The following is a 21873-nucleotide window of genomic DNA, read 5'->3' as shown; positions in this document are numbered from 1 at the left end:
TCCCGCCGCTGCTTTGCGGCTCCGCAGCGTTGACATTGACTAGCGCTGCCAGGAGTGAAGGGGGCCTAGCTACTGGGCTCATATTGACAGGACCGTGAGCTGCCTCTTCATTTTTTCGTGCCCACTGGGGTTAACATTATTTTGTGTACTCTTCAATTTGGACAGCGATACCCAACCGGGTTTTAGATGGAACCTTTGTCCAAGCAGCTATGGGCAGTACTACAGAGACCAGCATGCCCTGCTTTGCTGACGCCCACATGGGCGGGACTATATATTTGAATAAATACATGTTCCACTTCAAACCGCTCTCCTTGTTTGTTTGAAGAGAGCCAGTGAACAAGAGCATTCATTGCTCGAAACGCGTATGGCAGTCACATTACGAGATGTGGAGGGCTGGTTGAACGTTTCTGCCGCCGGTGGCTGTGTGCAGCACCCCTTCAGGAGTGACCTCCTCACCAGGGCAACCTTTGTGATTTTGTTTATGGCGGCAAGCCTAGCCGCGAGGAGGTCCCGCCGCTGCTTTGCGGCTCCGCAGCGTTGACATTGACTAGCGCTGCCAGGAGTGAAGGGGGCCTAGCTACTGGGCTCATATTGACAGGACCGTGAGCTGCCTCTTCATTTTTTCGTGCCCACTGGGGTTAACATTATTTTGTGTACTCTTCAATTTGGACAGCGATACCCAACCGGGTTTTAGATGGAACCTTTGTCCAAGCAGCTATGGGCAGTACTACAGAGACCAGCATGCCCTGCTTTGCTGACGCCCACATGGGCGGGACTATATATTTGAATAAATACATGTTCCACTTCAAACCGCTCTCCTTGTTTGTTTGAAGAGAGCCAGTGAACAAGAGCATTCATTGCTCGAAACGCGTATGGCAGTCACATTACGAGATGTGGAGGGCTGGTTGAACGTTTCTGCCGCCGGTGGCTGTGTGCAGCACCCCTTCAGGAGTGACCTCCTCACCAGGGCAACCTTTGTGATTTTGTTTATGGCGGCAAGCCTAGCCGCGAGGAGGTCCCGCCGCTGCTTTGCGGCTCCGCAGCGTTGACATTGACTAGCGCTGCCAGGAGTGAAGGGGGCCTAGCTACTGGGCTCATATTGACAGGACCGTGAGCTGCCTCTTCATTTTTTCGTGCCCACTGGGGTTAACATTATTTTGTGTACTCTTCAATTTGGACAGCGATACCCAACCGGGTTTTAGATGGAACCTTTGTCCAAGCAGCTATGGGCAGTACTACAGAGACCAGCATGCCCTGCTTTGCTGACGCCCACATGGGCGGGACTATATATTTGAATAAATACATGTTCCACTTCAAACCGCTCTCCTTGTTTGTTTGAAGAGAGCCAGTGAACAAGAGCATTCATTGCTCGAAACGCGTATGGCAGTCACATTACGAGATGTGGAGGGCTGGTTGAACGTTTCTGCCGCCGGTGGCTGTGTGCAGCACCCCTTCAGGAGTGACCTCCTCACCAGGGCAACCTTTGTGATTTTGTTTATGGCGGCAAGCCTAGCCGCGAGGAGGTCCCGCCGCTGCTTTGCGGCTCCGCAGCGTTGACATTGACTAGCGCTGCCAGGAGTGAAGGGGGCCTAGCTACTGGGCTCATATTGACAGGACCGTGAGCTGCCTCTTCATTTTTTCGTGCCCACTGGGGTTAACATTATTTTGTGTACTCTTCAATTTGGACAGCGATACCCAACCGGGTTTTAGATGGAACCTTTGTCCAAGCAGCTATGGGCAGTACTACAGAGACCAGCATGCCCTGCTTTGCTGACGCCCACATGGGCGGGACTATATATTTGAATAAATACATGTTCCACTTCAAACCGCTCTCCTTGTTTGTTTGAAGAGAGCCAGTGAACAAGAGCATTCATTGCTCGAAACGCGTATGGCAGTCACATTACGAGATGTGGAGGGCTGGTTGAACGTTTCTGCCGCCGGTGGCTGTGTGCAGCACCCCTTCAGGAGTGACCTCCTCACCAGGGCAACCTTTGTGATTTTGTTTATGGCGGCAAGCCTAGCCGCGAGGAGGTCCCGCCGCTGCTTTGCGGCTCCGCAGCGTTGACATTGACTAGCGCTGCCAGGAGTGAAGGGGGCCTAGCTACTGGGCTCATATTGACAGGACCGTGAGCTGCCTCTTCATTTTTTCGTGCCCACTGGGGTTAACATTATTTTGTGTACTCTTCAATTTGGACAGCGATACCCAACCGGGTTTTAGATGGAACCTTTGTCCAAGCAGCTATGGGCAGTACTACAGAGACCAGCATGCCCTGCTTTGCTGACGCCCACATGGGCGGGACTATATATTTGAATAAATACATGTTCCACTTCAAACTGCTCTCCTTGTTTGTTTGAAGAGAGCCAGTGAACAAGAGCATTCATTGCTCGAAACGCGTATGGCAGTCACATTACGAGATGTGGAGGGCTGGTTGAACGTTTCTGCCGCCGGTGGCTGTGTGCAGCACCCCTTCAGGAGTGACCTCCTCACCAGGGCAACCTTTGTGATTTTATATATATATATATATATATATATATATATATATATATATATATATATATATATATATGTAAGCAGGTTGTGTCCAAAGGAACGAGGACGCGCACAACAACAGGTAGCTGATACGAGAGCTCTTTATTGACGCGTGCAGCTTGCCAGTGAGTCCAGATGAATTGCGATGCCTGACGCGTTTCGGGCCAGCCTCGGCCCTTGTTCACAGGCTATGACAGAAACAAGGAAAGCTTCAGAGTCTCCAACACCACAGCATAAATTTCTCTTTTGGCGCCCACGTTGAGCTCTCACAGGTGAGTCGTATTTATACACTGCATGCTGGGATGTGTAGTTCAAAAGCGTCCCTGGTTTCGTATTAGTTGCGAAGAATTCATTTCAGGGGAAATTCTTCGTGCAAAGCCCTCCAGTGGGCTTCCAGACAGAGCGGGCAAGCTGCTTCCCTGTTGTTGCTGCAGTGGGGTAGTGAAAAGTTCGGTGCCCCTGCAGCTCCATTTGAAAATTGCATGTGGCGGCAGCGTACCTCACGGCGGGACAGCCGTAATAATGTAAGCAGGTTGTGTCCAAAGGAACGAGGACGCGCACAACAACAGGTAGCTGATACGAGAGCTCTTTATTGACGCGTGCAGCTTGCCAGTGAGTCCAGATGAATTGCGATGCCTGACGCGTTTCGGGCCAGCCTCGGCCCTTGTTCACAGGCTATGACAGAAACAAGGAAAGCTTCAGAGTCTCCAACACCACAGCATAAATTTCTCTTTTGGCGCCCACGTTGAGCTCTCACAGGTGAGTCGTATTTATACACTGCATGCTGGGATGTGTAGTTCAAAAGCGTCCCTGGTTTCGTATTAGTTGCGAAGAATTCATTTCAGGGGAAATTCTTCGTGCAAAGCCCTCCAGTGGGCTTCCAGACAGAGCGGGCAAGCTGCTTCCCTGTTGTTGCTGCAGTGGGGTAGTGAAAAGTTCGGTGCCCCTGCAGCTCCATTTGAAAATTGCATGTGGCGGCAGCGTACCTCACGGCGGGACAGCCGTAATAATGTAAGCAGGTTGTGTCCAAAGGAACGAGGACGCGCACAACAACAGGTAGCTGATACGAGAGCTCTTTATTGATGCGTGCAGCTTGCCAGTGAGTCCAGATGAATTGCGATGCCTGACGCGTTTCGGGCCAGCCTCGGCCCTTGTTCACAGGCTATGACAGAAACAAGGAAAGCTTCAGAGTCTCCAACACCACAGCATAAATTTCTCTTTTGGCGCCCACGTTGAGCTCTCACAGGTGAGTGGTATTTATACACTGCATGCTGGGATGTGTAGTTCAAAAGCGTCCCTGGTTTCGTATTAGTTGCGAAGAATTCATTTCAGGGGAAATTCTTCGTGCAAAGCCCTCCAGTGGGCTTCCAGACAGAGCGGGCAAGCTGCTTCCCTGTTGTTGCTGCAGTGGGGTAGTGAAAAGTTCGGTGCCCCTGCAGCTCCATTTGAAAATTGCATGTGGCGGCAGCGTACCTCACGGCGGGACAGCCGTAATAATGTAAGCAGGTTGTGTCCAAAGGAACGAGGACGCGCACAACAACAGGTAGCTGATACGAGAGCTCTTTATTGACGCGTGCAGCTTGCCAGTGAGTCCAGATGAATTGCGATGCCTGGCGCGTTTCGGGCCAGCCTCGGCCCTTGTTCACAGGCTATGACAGAAACAAGGAAAGCTTCAGAGTCTCCAACACCACAGCATAAATTTCTCTTTTGGCGCCCACGTTGAGCTCTCACAGGTGAGTCGTATTTATACACTGCATGCTGGGATGTGTAGTTCAAAAGCGTCCCTGGTTTCGTATTAGTTGCGAAGAATTCATTTCAGGGGAAATTCTTCGTGCAAAGCCCTCCAGTGGGCTTCCAGACAGAGCGGGCAAGCTGCTTCCCTGTTGTTGCTGCAGTGGGGTAGTGAAAAGTTCGGTGCCCCTGCAGCTCCATTTGAAAATTGCATGTGGCGGCAGCGTACCTCACGGCGGGACAGCCGTAATAATGTAAGCAGGTTGTGTCCAAAGGAACGAGGACGCGCACAACAACAGGTAGCTGATACGAGAGCTCTTTATTGACGCGTGCAGCTTGCCAGTGAGTCCAGATGAACTGCGATGCCTGACGCGTTTCGGGCCAGCCTCGGCCCTTGTTCACAGGCTATGACAGAAACAAGGAAAGCTTCAGAGTCTCCAACACCACAGCATAAATTTCTCTTTTGGCGCCCACGTTGAGCTCTCACAGGTGAGTCGTATTTATACACTGCATGCTGGGATGTGTAGTTCAAAAGCGTCCCTGGTTTCGTATTAGTTGCGAAGAATTCATTTCAGGGGAAATTCTTCGTGCAAAGCCCTCCAGTGGGCTTCCAGACAGAGCGGGCAAGCTGCTTCCCTGTTGTTGCTGCAGTGGGGTAGTGAAAAGTTCGGTGCCCCTGCAGCTCCATTTGAAAATTGCATGTGGCGGCAGCGTACCTCACGGCGGGACAGCCGTAATAATGTAAGCAGGTTGTGTCCAAAGGAACGAGGACGCGCACAACAACAGGTAGCTGATACGAGAGCTCTTTATTGACGCGTGCAGCTTGCCAGTGAGTCCAGATGAATTGCGATGCCTGACGCGTTTCGGGCCAGCCTCGGCCCTTGTTCACAGGCTATGACAGAAACAAGGAAAGCTTCAGAGTCTCCAACACCACAGCATAAATTTCTCTTTTGGCGCCCACGTTGAGCTCTCACAGGTGAGTCGTATTTATACACTGCATGCTGGGATGTGTAGTTCAAAAGCGTCCCTGGTTTCGTATTAGTTGCGAAGAATTCATTTCAGGGGAAATTCTTCGTGCAAAGCCCTCCAGTGGGCTTCCAGACAGAGCGGGCAAGCTGCTTCCCTGTTGTTGCTGCAGTGGGGTAGTGAAAAGTTCGGTGCCCCTGCAGCTCCATTTGAAAATTGCATGTGGCGGCAGCGTACCTCACGGCGGGACAGCCGTAATAATGTAAGCAGGTTGTGTCCAAAGGAACGAGGACGCGCACAACAACAGGTAGCTGATACGAGAGCTCTTTATTGATGCGTGCAGCTTGCCAGTGAGTCCAGATGAATTGCGATGCCTGACGCGTTTCGGGCCAGCCTCGGCCCTTGTTCACAGGCTATGACAGAAACAAGGAAAGCTTCAGAGTCTCCAACACCACAGCATAAATTTCTCTTTTGGCGCCCACGTTGAGCTCTCACAGGTGAGTGGTATTTATACACTGCATGCTGGGATGTGTAGTTCAAAAGCGTCCCTGGTTTCGTATTAGTTGCGAAGAATTCATTTCAGGGGAAATTCTTCGTGCAAAGCCCTCCAGTGGGCTTCCAGACAGAGCGGGCAAGCTGCTTCCCTGTTGTTGCTGCAGTGGGGTAGTGAAAAGTTCGGTGCCCCTGCAGCTCCATTTGAAAATTGCATGTGGCGGCAGCGTACCTCACGGCGGGACAGCCGTAATATTGTAAGCAGGTTGTGTCCAAAGGAACGAGGACGCGCACAACAACAGGTAGCTGATACGAGAGCTCTTTATTGACGCGTGCAGCTTGCCAGTGAGTCCAGATGAATTGCGATGCCTGGCGCGTTTCGGGCCAGCCTCGGCCCTTGTTCACAGGCTATGACAGAAACAAGGAAAGCTTCAGAGTCTCCAACACCACAGCATAAATTTCTCTTTTGGCGCCCACGTTGAGCTCTCACAGGTGAGTCGTATTTATACACTGCATGCTGGGATGTGTAGTTCAAAAGCGTCCCTGGTTTCGTATTAGTTGCGAAGAATTCATTTCAGGGGAAATTCTTCGTGCAAAGCCCTCCAGTGGGCTTCCAGACAGAGCGGGCAAGCTGCTTCCCTGTTGTTGCTGCAGTGGGGTAGTGAAAAGTTCGGTGCCCCTGCAGCTCCATTTGAAAATTGCATGTGGCGGCAGCGTACCTCACGGCGGGACAGCCGTAATAATGTAAGCAGGTTGTGTCCAAAGGAACGAGGACGCGCACAACAACAGGTAGCTGATACGAGAGCTCTTTATTGACGCGTGCAGCTTGCCAGTGAGTCCAGATGAACTGCGATGCCTGACGCGTTTCGGGCCAGCCTCGGCCCTTGTTCACAGGCTATGACAGAAACAAGGAAAGCTTCAGAGTCTCCAACACCACAGCATAAATTTCTCTTTTGGCGCCCACGTTGAGCTCTCACAGGTGAGTGGTATTTATACACTGCATGCTGGGATGTGTAGTTCAAAAGCGTCCCTGGTTTCGTATTAGTTGCGAAGAATTCATTTCAGGGGAAATTCTTCGTGCAAAGCCCTCCAGTGGGCTTCCAGACAGAGCGGGCAAGCTGCTTCCCTGTTGTTGCTGCAGTGGGGTAGTGAAAAGTTCGGTGCCCCTGCAGCTCCATTTGAAAATTGCATGTGGCGGCAGCGTACCTCACGGCGGGACAGCCGTAATAATGTAAGCAGGTTGTGTCCAAAGGAACGAGGACGCGCACAACAACAGGTAGCTGATACGAGAGCTCTTTATTGACGCGTGCAGCTTGCCAGTGAGTCCAGATGAATTGCGATGCCTGACGCGTTTCGGGCCAGCCTCGGCCCTTGTTCACAGGCTATGACAGAAACAAGGAAAGCTTCAGAGTCTCCAACACCACAGCATAAATTTCTCTTTTGGCGCCCACGTTGAGCTCTCACAGGTGAGTCGTATTTATACACTGCATGCTGGGATGTGTAGTTCAAAAGCGTCCCTGGTTTCGTATTAGTTGCGAAGAATTCATTTCAGGGGAAATTCTTCGTGCAAAGCCCTCCAGTGGGCTTCCAGACAGAGCGGGCAAGCTGCTTCCCTGTTGTTGCTGCAGTGGGGTAGTGAAAAGTTCGGTGCCCCTGCAGCTCCATTTGAAAATTGCATGTGGCGGCAGCGTACCTCACGGCGGGACAGCCGTAATAATGTAAGCAGGTTGTGTCCAAAGGAACGAGGACGCGCACAACAACAGGTAGCTGATACGAGAGCTCTTTATTGATGCGTGCAGCTTGCCAGTGAGTCCAGATGAATTGCGATGCCTGACGCGTTTCGGGCCAGCCTCGGCCCTTGTTCACAGGCTATGACAGAAACAAGGAAAGCTTCAGAGTCTCCAACACCACAGCATAAATTTCTCTTTTGGCGCCCACGTTGAGCTCTCACAGGTGAGTGGTATTTATACACTGCATGCTGGGATGTGTAGTTCAAAAGCGTCCCTGGTTTCGTATTAGTTGCGAAGAATTCATTTCAGGGGAAATTCTTCGTGCAAAGCCCTCCAGTGGGCTTCCAGACAGAGCGGGCAAGCTGCTTCCCTGTTGTTGCTGCAGTGGGGTAGTGAAAAGTTCGGTGCCCCTGCAGCTCCATTTGAAAATTGCATGTGGCGGCAGCGTACCTCACGGCGGGACAGCCGTAATATTGTAAGCAGGTTGTGTCCAAAGGAACGAGGACGCGCACAACAACAGGTAGCTGATACGAGAGCTCTTTATTGACGCGTGCAGCTTGCCAGTGAGTCCAGATGAATTGCGATGCCTGGCGCGTTTCGGGCCAGCCTCGGCCCTTGTTCACAGGCTATGACAGAAACAAGGAAAGCTTCAGAGTCTCCAACACCACAGCATAAATTTCTCTTTTGGCGCCCACGTTGAGCTCTCACAGGTGAGTCGTATTTATACACTGCATGCTGGGATGTGTAGTTCAAAAGCGTCCCTGGTTTCGTATTAGTTGCGAAGAATTCATTTCAGGGGAAATTCTTCGTGCAAAGCCCTCCAGTGGGCTTCCAGACAGAGCGGGCAAGCTGCTTCCCTGTTGTTGCTGCAGTGGGGTAGTGAAAAGTTCGGTGCCCCTGCAGCTCCATTTGAAAATTGCATGTGGCGGCAGCGTACCTCACGGCGGGACAGCCGTAATAATGTAAGCAGGTTGTGTCCAAAGGAACGAGGACGCGCACAACAACAGGTAGCTGATACGAGAGCTCTTTATTGACGCGTGCAGCTTGCCAGTGAGTCCAGATGAACTGCGATGCCTGACGCGTTTCGGGCCAGCCTCGGCCCTTGTTCACAGGCTATGACAGAAACAAGGAAAGCTTCAGAGTCTCCAACACCACAGCATAAATTTCTCTTTTGGCGCCCACGTTGAGCTCTCACAGGTGAGTGGTATTTATACACTGCATGCTGGGATGTGTAGTTCAAAAGCGTCCCTGGTTTCGTATTAGTTGCGAAGAATTCATTTCAGGGGAAATTCTTCGTGCAAAGCCCTCCAGTGGGCTTCCAGACAGAGCGGGCAAGCTGCTTCCCTGTTGTTGCTGCAGTGGGGTAGTGAAAAGTTCGGTGCCCCTGCAGCTCCATTTGAAAATTGCATGTGGCGGCAGCGTACCTCACGGCGGGACAGCCGTAATAATGTAAGCAGGTTGTGTCCAAAGGAACGAGGACGCGCACAACAACAGGTAGCTGATACGAGAGCTCTTTATTGACGCGTGCAGCTTGCCAGTGAGTCCAGATGAATTGCGATGCCTGACGCGTTTCGGGCCAGCCTCGGCCCTTGTTCACAGGCTATGACAGAAACAAGGAAAGCTTCAGAGTCTCCAACACCACAGCATAAATTTCTCTTTTGGCGCCCACGTTGAGCTCTCACAGGTGAGTCGTATTTATACACTGCATGCTGGGATGTGTAGTTCAAAAGCGTCCCTGGTTTCGTATTAGTTGCGAAGAATTCATTTCAGGGGAAATTCTTCGTGCAAAGCCCTCCAGTGGGCTTCCAGACAGAGCGGGCAAGCTGCTTCCCTGTTGTTGCTGCAGTGGGGTAGTGAAAAGTTCGGTGCCCCTGCAGCTCCATTTGAAAATTGCATGTGGCGGCAGCGTACCTCACGGCGGGACAGCCGTAATAATGTAAGCAGGTTGTGTCCAAAGGAACGAGGACGCGCACAACAACAGGTAGCTGATACGAGAGCTCTTTATTGACGCGTGCAGCTTGCCAGTGAGTCCAGATGAATTGCGATGCCTGACGCGTTTCGGGCCAGCCTCGGCCCTTGTTCACAGGCTATGACAGAAACAAGGAAAGCTTCAGAGTCTCCAACACCACAGCATAAATTTCTCTTTTGGCGCCCACGTTGAGCTCTCACAGGTGAGTCGTATTTATACACTGCATGCTGGGATGTGTAGTTCAAAAGCGTCCCTGGTTTCGTATTAGTTGCGAAGAATTCATTTCAGGGGAAATTCTTCGTGCAAAGCCCTCCAGTGGGCTTCCAGACAGAGTGGGCAAGCTGCTTCCCTGTTGTTGCTGCAGTGGGGTAGTGAAAAGTTCGGTGCCCCTGCAGCTCCATTTGAAAATTGCATGTGGCGGCAGCGTACCTCACGGCGGGACAGCCGTAATAATGTAAGCAGGTTGTGTCCAAAGGAACGAGGACGTGCACAACAACAGGTAGCTGATACGAGAGCTCTTTATTGACGCGTGCAGCTTGCCAGTGAGTCCAGATGAATTGCGATGCCTGACGCGTTTCGGGCCAGCCTCGGCCCTTGTTCACAGGCTATGACAGAAACAAGGAAAGCTTCAGAGTCTCCAACACCACAGCATAAATTTCTCTTTTGGCGCCCACGTTGAGCTCTCACAGGTGAGTCGTATTTATACACTGCATGCTGGGATGTGTAGTTCAAAAGCGTCCCTGGTTTCGTATTAGTTGCGAAGAATTCATTTCAGGGGAAATTCTTCGTGCAAAGCCCTCCAGTGGGCTTCCAGACAGAGCGGGCAAGCTGCTTCCCTGTTGTTGCTGCAGTGGGGTAGTGAAAAGTTCGGTGCCCCTGCAGCTCCATTTGAAAATTGCATGTGGCGGCAGCGTACCTCACGGCGGGACAGCCGTAATAATGTAAGCAGGTTGTGTCCAAAGGAACGAGGACGCGCACAACAGGTAGCTGATACGAGAGCTCTTTATTGACGCGTGCAGCTTGCCAGTGAGTCCAGATGAATTGCGATGCCTGACGCGTTTCGGGCCAGCCTCGGCCCTTGTTCACAGGCTATGACAGAAACAAGGAAAGCTTCAGAGTCTCCAACACCACAGCATAAATTTCTCTTTTGGCGCCCACGTTGAGCTCTCACAGGTGAGTCGTATTTATACACTGCATGCTGGGATGTGTAGTTCAAAAGCGTCCCTGGTTTCGTATTAGTTGCGAAGAATTCATTTCAGGGGAAATTCTTCGTGCAAAGCCCTCCAGTGGGCTTCCAGACAGAGCGGGCAAGCTGCTTCCCTGTTGTTGCTGCAGTGGGGTAGTGAAAAGTTCGGTGCCCCTGCAGCTCCATTTGAAAATTGCATGTGGCGGCAGCGTACCTCACGGCGGGACAGCCGTAATAATGTAAGCAGGTTGTGTCCAAAGGAACGAGGACGCGCACAACAACAGGTAGCTGATACGAGAGCTCTTTATTGACGCGTGCAGCATGCCAGTGAGTCCAGATGAATTGCGATGCCTGACGCGTTTCGGGCCAGCCTCGGCCCTTGTTCACAGGCTATGACAGAAACAAGGAAAGCTTCAGAGTCTCCAACACCACAGCATAAATTTCTCTTTTGGCGCCCACGTTGAGCTCTCACAGGTGAGTCGTATTTATACACTGCATGCTGGGATGTGTAGTTCAAAAGCGTCCCTGGTTTCGTATTAGTTGCGAAGAATTCATTTCAGGGGAAATTCTTCGTGCAAAGCCCTCCAGTGGGCTTCCAGACAGAGCGGGCAAGCTGCTTCCCTGTTGTTGCTGCAGTGGGGTAGTGAAAAGTTCGGTGCCCCTGCAGCTCCATTTGAAAATTGCTTGTGGCGGCAGCGTACCTCACCTGTGAGAGCTCAACGTGGGCTCAACGTGGGCGCCAAAAGAGAAATTTATGCTGTGGTGTTGGAGACTCTGAAGCTTTCCTTGTTTCTGTCATAGCCTGTGAACAAGGGCCGAGGCTGGCCCGAAACGCGTCAGGCATCGCAATTCATCTGGACTCACTGGCAAGCTGCACGCGTCAATAAAGAGCTCTCGTATCAGCTACCTGTTGTTGTGCGCGTCCTCGTTCCTTTGGACACAACCTGCTTACATTATTACGGCTGTCCCGCCGTGAGGTACGCTGCCGCCACATGCAATTTTCAAATGGAGCTGCAGGGGCACCGAACTTTTCACTACCCCACTGCAGCAACAACAGGGAAGCAGCTTGCCCGCTCTGTCTGGAAGCCCACTGGAGGGCTTTGCACGAAGAATTTCCCCTGAAATGAATTCTTCGCAACTAATACGAAACCAGGGACGCTTTTGAACTACACATCCCAGCATGCAGTGTATAAATACGACTCACCTGTGAGAGCTCAACGTGGGCGCCAAAAGAGAAATTTATGCTGTGGTGTTGGAGACTCTGAAGCTTTCCTTGTTTCTGTCATAGCCTGTGAACTAGGGCCGAGGCTGGCCCGAAACGCGTCAGGCATCGCAATTCATCTGGACTCACTGGCAAGCTGCACGCGTCAATAAAGAGCTCTCGTATCAGCTACCTGTTGTTGTGCGCGTCCTCGTTCCTTTGGACACAACCTGCTTACATTATTACGGCTGTCCCGCCGTGAGGTACGCTGCCGCCACATGCAATTTTCAAATGGAGCTGCAGGGGCACCGAACTTTTCACTACCCCACTGCAGCAACAACAGGGAAGCAGCTTGCCCGCTCTGTCTGGAAGCCCACTGGAGGGCTTTGCACGAAGAATTTCCCCTGAAATGAATTCTTCGCAACTAATACGAAACCAGGGACGCTTTTGAACTACACATCCCAGCATGCAGTGTATAAATACGACTCACCTGTGAGAGCTCAACGTGGGCGCCAAAAGAGAAATTTATGCTGTGGTGTTGGAGACTCTGAAGCTTTCCTTGTTTCTGTCATAGCCTGTGAACAAGGGCCGAGGCTGGCCCGAAACGCGTCAGGCATCGCAATTCATCTGGACTCACTGGCAAGCTGCACGCGTCAATAAAGAGCTCTCGTATCAGCTACCTGTTGTTGTGCGCGTCCTCGTTCCTTTGGACACAACCTGCTTACATTATTACGGCTGTCCCGCCGTGAGGTACGCTGCCGCCACATGCAATTTTCAAATGGAGCTGCAGGGGCACCGAACTTTTCACTACCCCACTGCAGCAACAACAGGGAAGCAGCTTGCCCGCTCTGTCTGGAAGCCCACTGGAGGGCTTTGCACGAAGAATTTCCCCTGAAATGAATTCTTCGCAACTAATACGAAACCAGGGACGCTTTTGAACTACACATCCCAGCATGCAGTGTATAAATACGACTCACCTGTGAGAGCTCAACGTGGGCGCCAAAAGAGAAATTTATGCTGTGGTGTTGGAGACTCTGAAGCTTTCCTTGTTTCTGTCATAGCCTGTGAACAAGGGCCGAGGCTGGCCCGAAACGCGTCAGGCATCGCAATTCATCTGGACTCACTGGCAAGCTGCACGCGTCAATAAAGAGCTCTCGTATCAGCTACCTGTTGTTGTGCGCGTCCTCGTTCCTTTGGACACAACCTGCTTACATTATTACGGCTGTCCCGCCGTGAGGTACGCTGCCGCCACATGCAATTTTCAAATGGAGCTGCAGGGGCACCGAACTTTTCACTACCCCACTGCAGCAACAACAGGGAAGCAGCTTGCCCGCTCTGTCTGGAAGCCCACTGGAGGGCTTTGCACGAAGAATTTCCCCTGAAATGAATTCTTCGCAACTAATACGAAACCAGGGACGCTTTTGAACTACACATCCCAGCATGCAGTGTATAAATACGACTCACCTGTGAGAGCTCAACGTGGGCGCCAAAAGAGAAATTTATGCTGTGGTGTTGGAGACTCTGAAGCTTTCCTTGTTTCTGTCATAGCCTGTGAACAAGGGCCGAGGCTGGCCCGAAACGCGTCAGGCATCGCAATTCATCTGGACTCACTGGCAAGCTGCACGCGTCAATAAAGAGCTCTCGTATCAGCTACCTGTTGTTGTGCGCGTCCTCGTTCCTTTGGACACAACCTGCTTATATATATATATATATATATATATATATATATATATATATATATATATATATATATATATATATATATATATATATATATATATATTCCTTCTCCAGGTGCTCCGGTAAGCCCACCACCTCCAGAACAGAGGGCGCGTCGATGAACGGACCGCCAAAGCCCGGCCCGAAAATCTCAGCAAAAGATTCCGTTTAGAAAAAGGAAGGTCGACGCCTTGTCTGTTGCGCACAATAGATTTATTTGTCAGCACAAACGTTAGACGCGTTTCGCCTGTGGAACAGGCTTGTTCACTAACGATTCGCATAAAGTTTTTGGCCATTTTTAAACAAACAGTGATTACGTGATACGTGACGAACTACAAAATCATAGATAGTGTAAACAGACTGGTAGTTCCCTACGGAATTGGCTCGTGTAACGGCTCATGGTTACAGTTATAGACAGTCGATATGTTATACACACAATTTCATGCCTCAACGCCGCTTGTAAATTGTATACAGTAATTATTGTACCAATTTAAAAATTTAAGGCAAACAATTCACATTTTTAAATAAAATTCATAAGATAAAGAAATTCGATCCATGGACAGTACATTGTTATCATTGCATGGACAGCCCCAGTGGGCTAAACCTATTGCCGCAATAGACTGATTAGTACAAACAATACAGATAAACCACGGTTACAAAAAGTCAGGCCCAAGTGGGAAGGCTTGGCACTGTTCTAGAATCATGAGCCAATTCATTAAGACCACCTCTAAATTACATTAGTCTGTATAAAGTGCTTGTGCTATAATTAAAATAAGTTCTTAACATATTGAATCTTCAAATTGAGTTAAAATCAAGCTACGGAGAGAGGCGGGAATGGGTTTATAGGTGTGTGTGGAAGTCCTCTTCAATATTGAGGCCTTCAGGAATTTTTGTATTGAAACGTATGATGTAACTTGACTCTAATTGTCTCAATCTTTTCACTCGATCACCTCCCCTTACGCTCATAGGGACTGCATCGATTACAGAGTACTCCAAACCCACAGTGTTTCTATTGTGGTACTGATCAAAGTGCCTTGCCATGGGGTATGTTTTATCTCCATTCTTGATGGCCCTTAAGTGCTGAAGGATACGCTTGTGTACAGGAAGGATTGTGCTGCCCACGTACTGCAGGCCACATGGGCACCGCAGCACATAGACAGCAAAATCGGTCCTGCAGTAGTATTGGCCCCTAATCTTGTTTTCATGAGGCGATAGGCCTCCCGAAAAAGTAGATGTGTTCTTGCCGTGAATACACGCCTTACATTTTGCACATTTGGCAAAACCATCCTTTCTTTTAAGCCAAGTTTTGGGCGCCTGCGCCTGGGTCGTTGGTAGCATATTGGAAACCAGGGATTGTTTCAGGGATTTAGCTTTTCTGAAGGTTATTAGAGGTTTACGCCCCACTAGTTTCTTAAGTATAGGGTCATTGGCAATGATGTGTCAATGTTTTTGTAGGATCTTACGCAAGCTGCCCTCTTGGGTGTTAAAGTTAGTGATTAATCTACACTGGTCTTCATTAACAGTGGCTCGCATGCCCGGCTGCTGCTCCCGGCTAAAGAGTATTTCTTCCCTTGATTTCTTTTGTGCTTTCACAACTGCTAAATCGACCCATGCCCAGGGATATCCTCTTGCTAGGAAGCGTTCCCTTAAGCACCCTAGTTCTACATTCAAATCTTGAGTGTTGCTGCAATTCCTCATAGCCCTAAGGCATTCGCCATAGGGAATACTTCTCACCAAGTTCTTCGGGTGGAAGCTGGAGGCATGCAGCAAGGTATTGCCATCCGTGGCTTTACGGTAGAGTTTGGTCTCTAATTTGTCATTTGCAATAAAGACAGTCACATCCAGAAAATTGACATTGGTCTTGCTAATGTCATGTGTTAGCCTTAGGTTCAGGTTGTTAACCTGTAGACCATTGACAAAATTACTGGCACTCTCTTGGCATCCTTTCCAAACAACAAAAAGGTCGTCGATGTAACGACACCAAAATATCACGTTATCTTGCCATTCTTGGGGAAACTGCGTTTGGACCACCTGCTCCTCCCACCAGCCCATATGCAAATTCGCATAGCTGGGGGCGAAGCAGGTGCCCATCGCAGTCCCGCATATCTGGTGAAACAATTCACCATTAAAAAGAAAATAGTTGTTACTTAGGCAAGTAGAGATCATTGTTAACAGCATCTGGGTGTGGTGCCATAACTGTAACGGTCTTTCTCCCAAATAATGTTTCACGGCATTAAGGCCATCTGTGTGCCTGATGCTCGTGTAGAGGGTTGTGGCGTCGATTGTCATCAGTAGGTAATCCGGTTCCCACGGTATGTCATAAATTTTACGCAGGAAGTCACCCGTATCCTGAATAAAGGACGGGAGCTTCTTCACCATGGGAGCTAAAAAGTAATCAACATACTTTGAGGTATTTTCAAGGGCACTGGCAATTGCCGAAATAATCGGCCTGCCCGGGGGGTTTTCCATGTTCTTATGCACTTTGGGTATTAGGTACAATACCGGTGTTGTTGGATTACTGATTTTCAAAAATAACATTTCATCGTTACTGATTAAACCATGCCTAAACCAATCCAGCAACAGATCATTATACTTTTCATGGCTGGCACTCATCGTACTCATGCTAACTCTCACATAGTTCGATTTATTGTTGAGTTGCTTATACGCTTCTTTGAGGTATTGATCTTTTCCCCATAGGACCACATTACCCCCTTTGTCCGCATCACGGACAATACATGCATCCTTGTTGGTCAATTTTTTCACTAACGCATGGTACTCTTTATCACGTTGAGTAAATGATTGTTTTTTTGCTTTTAATGTGCAACATAGGTTCTTAACATCACTGACCACTAGATCATTGTACACATCTACAGAGTCCCTGCTGGTCATTGGGGTGAATTTGGATTTCAGCTTGAAACTGGTAGGTGCCCTTTGCTCAATGTTCAAGTTTTCATTGTGCGCTAGGTTAAGTGCCTGCTGCAGCGTACTGGGCACTTCCTGCGCTGTAGGTGTATCCTGGCCAGTGTCATTGTCCAAGTTTGCCATTACCATCATCAGGTTCATATCATCCACTGCTAATTCGGCAGATACATCCGCTGGTGATCCTTTGTTTTGTCCTGCCGGACGTTTAGGTGCCACTGCAAAAAAAAATTTAAGCTTTAGCGTTCTTGTAAACTTAAAAATGTCCACTCTAGTCTGAACATAGTTGATATCAGCTCTAGGACAATAAGACAAACCCGATTTCAAAATATCTTGTTCCTTATCAGATAGTACAATGTCTGTGAGGTTAATGACTGTGGCGACCTTGTTCAGCTCTACTTGTTGGTTTTCGTTGATTTCTTGTTGCCACCGTTTGAATTGCTTTGCGCATTTGCGCCGTCGCTGCCTCTGCCTCTTCCTCTTCCCCTTGGAGGCCTTGCATTTGGCAGTGGGCGCGGGCGCAGATTGAACCGTCTTTCCTCTCTTAAAAAATCAAATTCATCAATGACTGAAGGAATTTGTGCTCCACTGCTCGGCCCTTCTTTCAAATCGGTATCCAAATCTGAACTCTGTAGACTACTCAGATCAGATTGTTGATTCTTGTTACCGCTGGCAGCACTGAGTTTTTGTTTGCGCAAATTATCAAACTTCCTTGCAAAAGTATAGATCTGACCTCGATCATAGTCAATTTTGTCACGCCGAAATTTTAGCGCCTTCCTTTCCTTGATTGTATTTTCCAGTTTGGACAGGCGGTCTTTCATCCCCCCCATGAATTTAGTGATCACGTCCTGGTCTGATTCTTTCTCCAGTATTAACAAAATCTGGCTGATTTCCTCCTTGATCTTGGCGCGATCAATTTCTGCGCATTTGACAAGGATAGCTAACATTCTGCTGGAAGCTTCTTGGTTGTTGTCCGCCCATTCCCTTAACATTTCAGGATTGGGGTCCTCGTAGGTGGGTGCCACCAGTATCACTAAATTCATGGGGGGGATGAAAGACCGCCTGTCCAAACTGGAAAATACAATCAAGGAAAGGAAGGCGCTAAAATTTCGGCGTGACAAAATTGACTATGATCGAGGTCAGATCTATCCTTTTGCAAGGAAGTTTGATAATTTGCGCAAACAAAAACTCAGTGCTGCCAGCGGTAACAAGAATCAACAATCTGATCTGAGTAGTCTACAGAGTTCAGAGTTGGATACCGATTTGGAAGAAGGGCCGAGCAGTGGAGCACAAATTCCTTCAGTCATTGATGAATTTGATTTTTTAAGAGAGGAAAGACGGTTCAATCTGCACCCGCGCCCACTGTCAAATGCAAGGCCTCCAAGGGGAAGAGGAAGAGGCAGAGGCAGCGACGGCGCAAAGGCGCAAAGCAATTCAAACGGCGGCAACAAGAAATCAACGAAAATCAACAGGTAGAGCTGAACAAGGTCGCCACAGTCATTAACCTCACCGACATTGTACTATCTGATAAGGAACAAGATATTTTGAAATCGGGTTTGTCTTATTGTCCTAGAGCTGATATCAACTATGTTCAGACTAGAGTGGACATTTTTAAGTTTACAAGAACGCTAAAGCTTAAAAAACTTTTTGCAGTGGCACCTAAACGTCCGGCAGGACAAAACAAAGGATCACCAGCGGATGTATCTGCCGAATTAGCAGTGGATGATATGAACCTGATGATGGTAATGGCAAACTTGGACAATGACACTGGCCAGGATACACCTACAGCGCAGGAAGTGCCCAGTACGCTGCAGCAGGCACTTAACCTAGCGCACAATGAAAACTTGAACATTGAGCAAAGGGCACCTACCAGTTTCAAGCTGAAATCCAAATTCACCCCAATGACCAGCAGGGACTCTGTAGATGTGTACAATGATCTAGTGGTCAATGATGTTAAGAACCTATGTTGCACATTAAAAGCAAAAAAACAATCATTTACTCAGCGTGATAAAGAGTACCATGCGTTAGTGAAAAAATTGACCAACAACGATGCATGTATTGTCCGTGATGCGGACAAAGGGGGTAATGTGGTCCTATGGGGAAAAGATCAATACCTCAAAGAAGCGTATAAGCAACTCAACAATAAATCGAACTACGTGAGAGTTAGCATGAGTACGATGAGTGCCAGCCATGAAAAGTATAATGATCTGTTGCTGGATTGGTTTAGGCATGGTTTAATCAGTAACGATGAAATGTTATTTTTGAAAATCAGTAATCCAACAACACCGGTATTGTACCTAATACCCAAAGTGCATAAGAACATGGAAAACCCCCCGGGCAGGCCGATTATTTCGGCAATTGCCAGTGCCCTTGAAAATACCTCAAAGTATGTTGATTACTTTTTAGCTCCCATGGTGAAGAAGCTCCCGTCCTTTATTCAGGATACGGGTGACTTCCTGCGTAAAATTTATGACATACCGTGGGAACCGGATTACCTACTGATGACAATCGATGCCACAACCCTCTACACGAGCATCAGGCACACAGATGGCCTTATTGCCGTGAAACATTATTTGGGAGAAAGACCGTTACAGTTATGGCACCACACCCAGATGCTGTTAACAATGATCTCTACTTGCCTAAGTAACAACTATTTTCTTTTTAATGGTGAATTGTTACACCAGATATGCGGGACTGCGATGGGCACCTGCTTTGCCCCCAGCTATGCGAATTTGCATATGGGCTGGTGGGAGGAGCAGGTGGTCCAAACGCAGTTTCCCCAAGAATGGCAAGATAACGTGATATTTTGGTGTCGTTACATCGACGACCTTTTTGTTGTTTGGAAAGGATGCCAAGAGAGTGCCAGTAATTTTGTCAATGGTCTACAGGTTAACAACCTGAACCTAAGGCTAACACATGACATTAGCAAGACCAATGTCAATTTTCTGGATGTGACTGTCTTTATTGCAAATGACAAATTAGAGACCAAACTCTACCGTAAAGCCACGGATGGCAATACCTTGCTGCATGCCTCCAGCTTCCACCCGAAGAACTTGGTGAGAAGTATTCCCTATGGCGAATGCCTTAGGGCTATGAGGAATTGCAGAAACACTCAAGATTTGAATGTAGAACTAGGGTGCTTAAGGGAACGCTTCCTAGCAAGAGGATATCCCCGGGCATGGGTCGATATAGCAGTTGTGAAAGCACAAAAGAAATCAAGGGAAGAAATACTCTTTAGCCGGGAGCAGCAGCCGGGCATGCGAGCCACTGTTAATGAAGACCAGTGTAGATTAATCACTAACTTTAACACCCAAGAGGGCAGCTTTCGTAAGATCCTACAAAAACATTGGCACATCATTGCCAATGACCCTATACTTAAGAAACTAGTGGGGCGTAAACCTCTAATAACCTTCAGAAAAGCTAAATCCCTGAAACAATCCCTGGTTTCCAATATGCTACCAATGACCCAGGCGCGGGCGCCCAAAACTTGGCTTAAAAGAAAGGATGGTTTTGCCAAATGTGCAAAATGTAAGGCGTGTATTCACGGCAAGAACACATCTACTTTTTCAGGAGGCCTATCGCCTCATGAAAACAAGATTAGGGGCCAATACTACTGCAGGACCGATTTTGCTGTCTATGTGCTGCGGTGCCCATGTGGCCTGCAGTACGTGGGCAGCACAATCCTTCCTGTACACAAGCGTATCCTTCAGCACTTAAGGGCCATCAAGAATGGAGATAAAACATACCCCGTGGCAAGGCACTTTGATCAGTACCACAATAGAAACACCGTGGGTTTTGAGTACTCTGTAATCGATGCAGTCCCTATGAGCGTGAGGGGAGGTGATCGAGTGAAAAGATTGAGACAATTAGAGTCAAGTTACATCATACGTCTCAATACAAAAATTCCTGAAGGCCTCAATATTGAAGAGGACTTCCACACACACCTATAAACTCATTCCCGCCTCTCTCCCTAGCTTGATTTTAACTCAATTTGAAGATTCAATATGTTAAGAACTTATTTTAATTATAGCACAAGCACTTTATACAGACTAATGTAATTTAGAGGTGGTCTTAATGAATTGGCTCATGATTCTAGAACAGTGCCAAGCCTGCCCACTTGGGCCTGACTTTTTGTAACCGTGGTTTATCTGTATTGTTTGTACTAATCAGTCTATTGCGGCAATAGGTTTAGCCCACTGGGGCTGTCCATGCAATGATAACAATGGACTGTCCATGGTTCGAATTTCTTTATCTTATTAATTTTATTTAAAAATGTGAATTGTTTGCCTTAAGTTTTGAAATTGGTACAATAATTACTGTATACAATTTACAAGCGGCGTTGAGGCATGAAATTGTGTGTATAACATATCGACTGTCTATAACTGTAACCATGAGCCGTTACACGAGCCAATTCCGTAGGGAACTACCAGTCTGTTTACACTATCTATGATTTTGTAGTTCGTCACGTATCACGTAATCACTGTTTGTTTAAAAATGGCCAAAAACTTTATGCGAATCGTTAGTGAACAAGCCTGTTCCACAGGCGAAACGCGTCTAACGTTTGTGCTGACAAATAAATCTATTGTGCGCAACAGACAAGGCTTCGACTTTCCTTTTTCTAAAAGGGATCTTTTGCTGATATATATATATATATATATATATATATATATATATATATATATATATATATTTGAGGGCACAGCTTTTACTTATTTTATACTATATCAGATGATAACTGAAAATAATGGGACATCCACAAAACCTGTTGTCATACAGTATTTTTAAGACTTATTTTGGATAATAAGAGAGTCAATGCCAAAAGTTAAACAGCCTATTACAGGAAGTAAAATAAAGTAAAAAAGATATATCCTCTATACTGCGCTGTCAATACAGCCCTAAAAATTATTAAAAAGTGAGCAACAGTAGCCAACATTGTTGCAGATTTTCACCGAATTGTCCAAGATTTGTGCACAATTGTGGACATCACAACAACACTAAGACCCAATATCAAACTACCATGAAAATATACCTAATTTGGGCATAGGAGTCATTTCTAAAAGTCATTAAAATTTATTTTCTCAGAGAAGCTTCCAATTGATAATGCCCCTCAAATTCAGTCCTCTTTTTGCTGTGTCATACAGTGGCAGCCGCCACAAACAAAGTGTGGTGGGCGGGTGGAGGGTTTGTGGGAGGGGTCACGCTGGGGGGGGGGATTTAGTAATAAAATATTAATTTAATAAAATAACATACCTGAAGCCGCCGGCCGCCTCCCGCATCGCACCTTGTTACATTCTGTTTCTTGTTATTACTTATATGCTTAATACTGTGTAGCTTTATTTACTGGAACATGGAACATAGTACCTGCGTGGTACGATCTATGTTCCATGTTCCAGGATTGGCAGTTGCTGGTCTTCATTTTAGTACTTCGTT

This window comes from Triturus cristatus, chromosome 9 (assembly GCF_964204655.1).
Source record: "Triturus cristatus chromosome 9, aTriCri1.1, whole genome shotgun sequence".
Lineage (NCBI taxonomy): Eukaryota > Metazoa > Chordata > Amphibia > Caudata > Salamandridae > Triturus > Triturus cristatus.
This window is presented reverse-complemented; position numbering follows the sequence as displayed.